An 8,773-nucleotide genomic window follows, 5' to 3' on the forward strand; every position below is an offset into this window, starting at 1 on the left:
GCATTATCGTGGTACCAGCTGCTGCAGCATTACTAAATGGTTTCAACAAAATTCTGGACAGTTGTAAAATATTTGGTAATATATTTTATATTAGATTAGTCAGATGCTTTTTTTTAATTAAAGAAACTGCAACTTTTTTGAGGAGCAGGGATAAATTAGGAGTTTGGGATTAACATATACACACTACTACAGGTAAACGACAAAGACCTACTGTACAGCACAGAGAACTATATTCAATATTTTGTAATAACCTATCATGGAAGAGAATCTGAAAAAGAATATAATTGAATCACTTTGCTGTACACCTGAAACTAACAACACTGTAAATCAACTACACTGCAATAAAAATACATTTAAAGAAAGAGAAACTGCAACTTTTACTTTCAAACAGCTTCCAAACACGTACGAGGTATACATTTTTTTAAAGCACATAGTTCACTTCTTATTTATTTCAATATTCTCTTCTCAGTGGTGCTGATTCATAAAACTGACTTCTTTCCACACTAGTATTGAACATAGACATGGACACAAACAACCAGACTGTTTTAACAATTTTAGAACATCTTATTCTTTGTTGGAAAAGTATTTCTTTCATCAAGAAATGTTAGAGCTTCCTCAGAATGACTGTCACACTCAAATCATCAGTCTTCTCAAAAAAGGTAATTCGGGGAGAGCTATTTTGTCCAGACTGGAATTTCTTTATTAGAAGAGTAAGTTTCTAATGGTGGGGATTATGCGAAACTTTTCAAAAGAATGACTCCATATAGTTGAAAACCCTTTTTTAATCTTTTCCTAATTTATTGGTCTCTACAGAAATCTCAAATGTCACATCTGGCTCTAACTCACTAACTTCAAGATGTGAAATTCATTCTAACCCCTTTCTCTTCAGAAGGGCAGGAACTTGGAAACAGAAATAAAGGGAATTTTCTCCAAAGGGGAAGGGAATGATATAAACACGCTGAATTTTATTTTCTCAATATGTTCCTAGAGAAAACATGGTTTCCTGGGTAATTTAAAATGCTGAAAAAATAAGATGCGTGGACCCATAGTGTGGGCTCGCAGATGTGTGGGAAATGTATCACAAAGCTTATATGCCATAAAGGTAAACATGTCATAAAGGTTATATGTCATGGAGTTAGTCATTGAGAAATACAAAATAGCCAAGTGGAGATGTCAGCTAGGCAGGTGGGTACCCGAGTGCTGGTGAGAAGGGAGCTCTGTCCTCCCTCCTTGAGCCCTTCTGGGTCAGGATTGGTCACCCATAATTCAGGTCCCCGGGGACCCGGCCACCCCACAGGCTGGTCTTCTCATTATTCCTCTTGGGAGTCCCTCCCCCCCGACTTTGGTCAATTATTCTTCCGCTAACCTATGTGGTGTGCTGACCTGACCTTAATCTCTGGCGTGTGTTTTGATTTCTGCTCTCTTCTCTGCTGCTGCATGTGGAACCCTGATGTCATTCTGGGAGAAGCCCAAGCCACATGGACTGTGTCGTGTGTGTGCTCTGGCTGACAGTCCCAGAGGAACCAGCTCGAGCCATCTCAGACCAGGTTCCAGACACATGACTGAAGAAGCCTCCAGATGACTCCAGCCTCCAGCCTCTTATCTCACTCCCAGTGGTTTGCGTCTTGCCGACTGAATCCCAGACGCTGAAGAACAGAGGCAAGTCATCCCCTCAATGTTCTGTTTGAATTTTGGATCTAAGGAATACAGGCACGTTAAACAATGGTTGGTGCTTTATGCTGCAGAGTCTGGGGTGGCTTGTTCCCCAGTGACAAAGAACTGAAACATTTCTTTATCCTCTGAGTCGCTGCCTAGAATGTGAGCTCCAGGAAGCAGTGACTTTCAGTGTCTTCTTCCTAGCTATGTACCCGTGATGGTTAATTTTATGTGTCAACTTGACTGGGCCACGAGGTGCTCAGACACTTGGTCATACATTTTTCTGGGTGTTTCTGTGAGGGTGTTCTTAAAATGAGATTAACATTTATTTACTTATCTTTCTTATTTATTTAATGGAGTTATTGAGGATTGAATCCAAGACCTCTTGCATGCTAAGCATGCGCTCTACCACAGAGCTATACCCATCCCTGACCCCTGCCCCAAGATTAACACTTAAATTGGTGGATTTTGAGTAAAGCAAATTGCTCTTCATAATTGGGTGGGCCTCATCCAATCAGTTGAAGGCCTGACAAGAACAGGAAGACCAACCTCCCAGAAGCAAGAGAATTCTCTGGCAGTGCCTTCAGGCTTCATCTGTAATATCGTTCTTCCTGATTCTGCACAGACAGCCTTCAGACTCAAACTGGAACATGGGCTTTCCGGGGTCTCTAGCCTGCTGGCCCACCTGCTGGTTTCGTCCTTGCCAGCCTCCAAAATCAGGTGAATCAATTCCTTATAATAAATCTCTATATGTACACACCCTATGGGTCCTGTTTCTCTGAAAAATCCTATTACAGTGTCCATAGTCCATAAAACAGTGGTTCTCCACCGGGAGCAGTTTGGCCCTCCAGGGACATTTGGCAGTGTCTGGAGACATTTTTGGTTTCACAACTTTGGGCGCCTACTGGCATCTAATGTGCTGTGCTGCTGAACAACCTACAGTGCACAGGACACCCCTCGACACACACACACACACACACACACAACAAAGTACTGTCTCACCCAACACACCAAAAGAGTCAGTCTGGTTTACCTCAGGCACATTTTTTTTCTCACTCCAAGAGCATCCTAAAAATGATACCATAAATCCATTAAGGGCAGCGATGCAAAGTCATCTCCCTAAAGGGAGAGCTGAAATGGAACCAAAGCCAGCCCTCCACATGTACTTCTGTCCATTTTACTAAACTGCCTCCAAAGAGGGAGTGTAGCTTAGGGAACGGGGCCGGGGCGGGTGGAGTCCTGCACTGTGAGAGTGCCCCCCCGGAGCGCGTAGCTCCATCGCCTTGGCAGGACCCTTGGCACAGGGGGTAGAACAGGAGAACAGCAGGCGACTTGGTTCTCAGCACACGTGAGGCAATGCTTGTCGAAAGTCCGAGAAATAACTGTGGAGGATGTGAGGGATAAAGGCTGAGGTCCTGCCTCTTCCAAGAGGGGCCTGAGTGAGTGAGTAGAAGTGAGTAGAAGTCATGAACATTAACCTGGGAGGTGGCGACCAATCTTCCTTCATGTCCACCATGCGTTCTGCACCCAAGCCCCCCACCGGCATTCAGTCAGTTCTGCATGGTTACAGGAAGCTGGGCTGGTTGGTTCATTGGTGACGTTTGTCAATAGACAGTGTTGCAACAACTGAAGCCTTGCCTCTTAGATAAGAAACACAGTCACCCTCGGGTCGTAAAGGAGCAGGTCTCCCTGTTGGCAGCAGGCTATATTGGTCTTTCTCAGAGGAAGAAATAACTTAAATATTTAACTGGATCTAGATTTTGAAGTTTTCAAGGGGCTCCTGAAATTCTAGAAAGATTAAGATGTGAGCAGAACAAGGAAACTTAACCAGGATCCATAAAAAATATATTAATGTATCTGTATATACGGCGAGTGTCCATAATCACGTTCATTTGGATCATGAATGTTGTGTTAATGAGGAGAGCAGGTTTCATTAGTCTTCTATTTCAACAGATGAGAAAACTGGGGCTAGAAAGCTTAAGGAACTTGTTAGTAATTAGCTGCACCAGGAAGGGAATTTGTGCGCATCAGTCATTGTCCAAATTGGAAAAGAGAATCTTCTAGATGTTTCATCCAGAGAGGGCTGTAACACAGGGAACTGGCTACACAGACGTTGGAAGAACAAGGGGAGACAGACAGGGGGAGATCATGAAGATGTAACTTCTGATCCAGGCCACACAGGTCCACCCCCGCTGATGCACCGAGGGGGACACTCCCAGGGCCGGCCTGGGGAGCCCAGGAGGACACACTTCTGCTGCTGCAGCTGAAAGCTGGCCTTCACTTCTGACAACTGCCACGACGGCTACTGGATGCAGTACCTAAAGCAGAAAGGAAAAAAAATTTTTTCCTTCCTTTTTCTAGTCTCTCAGTTGGCACATTCTTTCTGGAAGAATGCTGGCAAGGGAATCAGTGAAATGTAGTCTGGAGGCTTCCAGCCCCCTGTGATATAAGGAGAGCTGAGAAGGTGAAAAATCAACACATGAGTGACTGGCACACATTTTCATTCTAGGTTCTCTCCACCATACCTCATTTTCTCCTGTGTTGCTCAGGCTGTGCTAAACTGTGACTTCAAATAGACCCAACAGTTAATACTTCGACACAGGGGAAGTTTAATTCTTACTCATGTAACTGTCCAGCACGGCGGGCAACCCCCCACCTCACAGTCATTTACAAGCCAGGCTGATAGTGGTCTTGCATCTTTAACACGTGGATTTCTAAATTTCTCTCCATTTCACAAATCCAGTGGGCATGGAGGAGCAGGTCAGGGAGGTTTTGGGGGCTGGGCCAATAAGAAGTGCACATAATCACTCGCATTCTGCTGAAGACAACTTATCATGGGCTCCACCCAACTGAGACAGGATCTGGAGTATAATCCATCTGTGTCCCGGGAAGAGAGGAGAATGGATTTGGGGGGCTCACTAGTGGTATTCGCCACACCTCCCAGGAAGGTGAAGATGGATTTAGAGCCTTCAGACCAATCCTTTCAGCACAGAAGAGACCTGGCTTGAGAAAAGTCATCTGAAAAAGAGTTGTGGGCTTGGGAGCTTTCTTCCTCACATCTGTGAGATAGTATAGGGGGGAAAGATCAGGGACACAAGGCAACGTGAACAGAAGCAAATGGCACTAATACCAAGGAAGGTCACAGCCCTGCCCCAAGCTCCTGGTGAGACCATAGCTTGGTTTTTGTAACTTTCTGTCCACCAGTCTAGTGGACTCCAACAAACTAAAGTGTGTCCAACCAGGATGGTGGCATAGTTGATAACTCTGGAAGAAAAGGCACAGAGAGGACTGTGATGGTTGCATCTAAGGGTCTGAAGGGCTGGAGAAAGGAAAAGATGCTTAGTGTGCGTGGTTCCAGGAGGCACGTCTTGGTCAGTGGCTGGGCATGCAGCCCTAGGAAAACGAGCGCTTTTTCGTGTGATTTTCAGTAAAAAATAACTTCAAAGGAGTAACTATCGACATGGGCAAAGAACTTGATCTTGTATGTATGTCCCTGTGCTATACAGTATAATCTTGTTTATCTGTTCTACATATACCTGTCAGTATCTACAGATTTTGAACTCCCAGTCTATCCCTTCCCACCCCCATCCCCCTTGGCAACCATAAATTTGTATTCTATGTCTATGAGTCTGTTTCTGTTTTGTATTTATGGGTTTTTCTTTAGATTCCACATATGATTTAATTTCTAAGGTTTGTGTAGGATGTGCTTAATCTTTGACCCAGTAATTCCATTTCTAGAAATTTCAACCAAATTAATAACCAGATAGACCAAAGTAACCAAAATAAATGAATACAACAACAACTCAGTAATCGTCATCTTGTAAGAGTGACAGGCTGGAAAACAGCCTAAATGCCTAAGATTAACAGAATAGTTAAGAAATGTATAGCACAGACATGGAGTGGATTATTGCGTAGCGTTTAAAAATGTAGTTTTCCAACAGTCTTTAGAAGAAATATACAATGACCTCAGTCATTTAAAGAAAGACTTGATGGAAGGAAACACAGGAAATTTGCCAAACATGAGGCTAGAAGCAGCTGTGAATAGTGAAATTATGGACTTTTTAAATGTTTCTTTATATTGTTTGTTTATCTTCTAAGATATTAAATATCACTTTGATAATTAGGAGATATGAAGTAGAGTGCCCATTTTTATAAAATTAGAAAGGAGTGTGTTCTTAGTCATGTAATATTAAACCAGAAACCAGATAGTGTAGGGAGCAGGGTGGGTGGGGTGGCAGGGGATAGTGGGGCTGTCCTGCCTCTGCCCCGAGGAGATCTCCTCCCTGAGGTTGTTTGGAATCACTGACGTCTGGTGATAACAATAGCAGATGGGTTTGTTATTGTTTTTCAATTCTTATTGGCTCTCCTTGGGTTTGGGTGGCTCCCCTCCACCCCTTATCCTGCCTTTGTAGCTATCGATACAAGGATTTTTCTATTTAGAGGAAATCGCTTTGAAGATTCCTTTTATCTTGGAGATATGGTGACTTTTGGGAAACAATCGTGCAGGGTTACTGAAGCTATCCTGCCCACGCATAGTACACATCATGCTTTATGCTGAAGCCGGGGATCACTGCATTGAACAAAACACCTCTTATCACAGTGAATCAACGCGCCTTCAGCTAGAGCAGAGTTTGTAATAATTTTAAGAAAGCACATGTACGTGTGGTTGAAGAAGAGCGCTTTGTTTTCTGTGTCTCCTAATTTCTTAGAACTGCAGTATGACTTTTTTTTTAATCAAGTCATGCAAACAGATAAAGTGATATTAGGCTCCCTTCTGCAAAGCCCTTACTTCAGCACTCACTTTACCATGTTAAGGCACAGTATCTGAAGAATTGGCAAACATCTGCATCTGAGGTTTAGTGTGACAGGTGCTGTTTGTGCTGTTTGCACTAGCTGTATGGAAAGGTCACATTTTATCATCTTGGCACTGATTTCTGAATAGTGAAAGCACGAACTGAAATGAAACCTCGAACACACCAGCTTTTGTTTTTAAGTTTGCAAAATTAGCTGCTAACTCAACAAAATGAAACCATGTCAGGTTGCACACCTTTAGATCTTACGGATCTTCTAATCCTTTTTGTCTTCGTGGTCTGACTGCATTTGAAAAGACTGTTATACTAACTGATAAGTACAAATAGCAAAGAGCAAAAATTATTTGACCAACTGGCCAGCTGAGATATTTCTGAGATATTCTAGCTTCCTGGGAGGCTCTAGGGTAGAATCGAGGTATAAAAACAAGTCAGCCTTGAAATCACCCATAACAGTGTGTGTGTGTGGGGGGGGTGGTTTGAGGAGTGCAGAGGGAATGAGCAGCTTAGCTAAAATTTCAAAGTGTTTGGTCCACCTTAGGGTGAAAATTAATCAACAAGAGAGGTCTCAGAGCATTTCATAGGGAGCATCTTAGAATCTACTTCAACTCCCCTGTTTAACAGATTGGGCCAGTGGGTCGGAAAATAATAAAGTCCTTGTTGGGGTCCCGCAGTGGGTCATTGTTGGAGCTGGGTGAATCTCATTTAGCTCACGGTTCCTTTCTTACTGATCCCAGTGATACAAAAACCCAGCAAACTTCAGTGCTTTTTAAAAAATCATGCAGTGTATATATTTTATATATGTCTATATTTATATTGACTATAATATACATCATAAATTTATAATATATATGTATATGATATATGTTACTTGTCCATTTGGAGATTTCATGGAATAAAGATAAACTCCCTAAGAGTGAAAACCAAAGTTGATATGTCCTTACATAACTCCCTTTGAAACTGCATCAATAAAGATAGATTCCTTAAAATAGACCTTAAAATAGAAGCTGTAAGAGCTCACATGATAGAAAATACAATTTCAGCCTAGTCGCCCGGTGGTTTCCGTCTGCAGATCAGCCCTGCTGTCTGGGACGCACCGGGTTCTCCTCCACATCCTCAGGCAGGACCCTGTGATGAGGATAAGCAACCACTAGGTGGCAGTCATACCACGTTGGTTAGGGATCTCTGCAGCTTTACCCAGAGTGGAGATTAGAGCCACTGCTTTTTCCTCCCATCTATAAAAGTACATTCAGCTCTTTATTCAAGAAGCCGAATTTAAGCACTATTTCCCAACACCTCACTTGTAGAAGATCCATGAAAAAACAAACCATTTAATGATTCAAGTATAAGCCATTACCTGTCTCATCAAGCTTTAAATGGTTGGATTCCTAATTCTGTCCCCCTTTCTCCTAAAGCTCTCTGACCTTTACCAAAAGGATTTGAATGAGTAAAAGTGATTTGAATCTAAAACTTCAATTTTATACCTACCCAATAAGGATTTTTGTTCCTGCAATTACAATATATTTTAAACACTTACTTCCCCCTGCTCCATTTAGGAAATATAAATCTTCAAAGTATTTCATTTTTCATTTAAAATAAGGCATGTAGATAACTATTAAACTACTGAAGTAAAATACTTTTATTGACTGAAATTTTGTTTCGTCCCCAGCCACCATTAGCAACAGGGAACGGTGAAGACATCCTCCCCAGGGTCTCAGTCTCACAAGGAAAGCGATTTGAGAGCGGCCTCTGTTTACAGGGACCATAATGTGGCCACAGCAACTCTTGTGAAGTAGATTTTTTGTCACTGCTCCTTCCTGGCCCAGAAGTCTGCAGTTTCTCTGTTAACCGTCTAAATATAGAGCCTTTGATACTTTCAATATTTTAATGATAATAAAAGTGTCCCTTAAAATGTAACTGGGTTTTGTTTGGAGTTTTTGGTCGATATTAAGGGGTCTGTTATAAAGGTGAATTTTTTTCCAGAGGGTGAAGTGGAGAGAGGAAACAGAAGGAAGGGCAGAATTATAAGGAACTAAAAGAGGGTTTTAGGAAAAAAAAGAAGGGGTCAGAGAAACTAAAAAAGAAGGCCTGGCCAAGCTGGTGAAACAGGTGACTCTTAAAACAATAATATACCAGAAGCAGAAAGGAGGACCTGATGGGGATTTAAGGATCTGAAGGCCATGGAGAAGCAAAAATTAGTGGCTCCAGGAGCCCCTGGAGGGTGGGGCATGGGGTTACCACACTGGAAAGCCAAGGCCAAGCACTGGAGCAGGGCTTCTCCCAACCGGTCTTTGGACGGGCCCAGGCCC

The 8,773-nt window shown here is 42.7% G+C and overlaps 1 long non-coding RNA gene across 1 annotated transcript; it reads left to right on the plus strand.

The window, feature by feature from the left end:
- The first annotated feature begins 1,193 nt into the window (after window positions 1-1,193).
- LOC140700132 (uncharacterized) lies at window positions 1,194-8,381 on the plus strand. Its single transcript, XR_012078374.1, has 3 exons — window positions 1,194-1,659; window positions 2,286-2,376; window positions 8,134-8,381. It is a non-coding gene; the product is annotated as an uncharacterized lncRNA (long non-coding RNA).
- The last annotated feature ends 392 nt before the right edge of the window (window positions 8,382-8,773 follow it).

Source organism: Vicugna pacos, chromosome 2, assembly GCF_048564905.1.
Source record: "Vicugna pacos chromosome 2, VicPac4, whole genome shotgun sequence".
NCBI classification, from domain to species: domain Eukaryota; kingdom Metazoa; phylum Chordata; class Mammalia; order Artiodactyla; family Camelidae; genus Vicugna; species Vicugna pacos.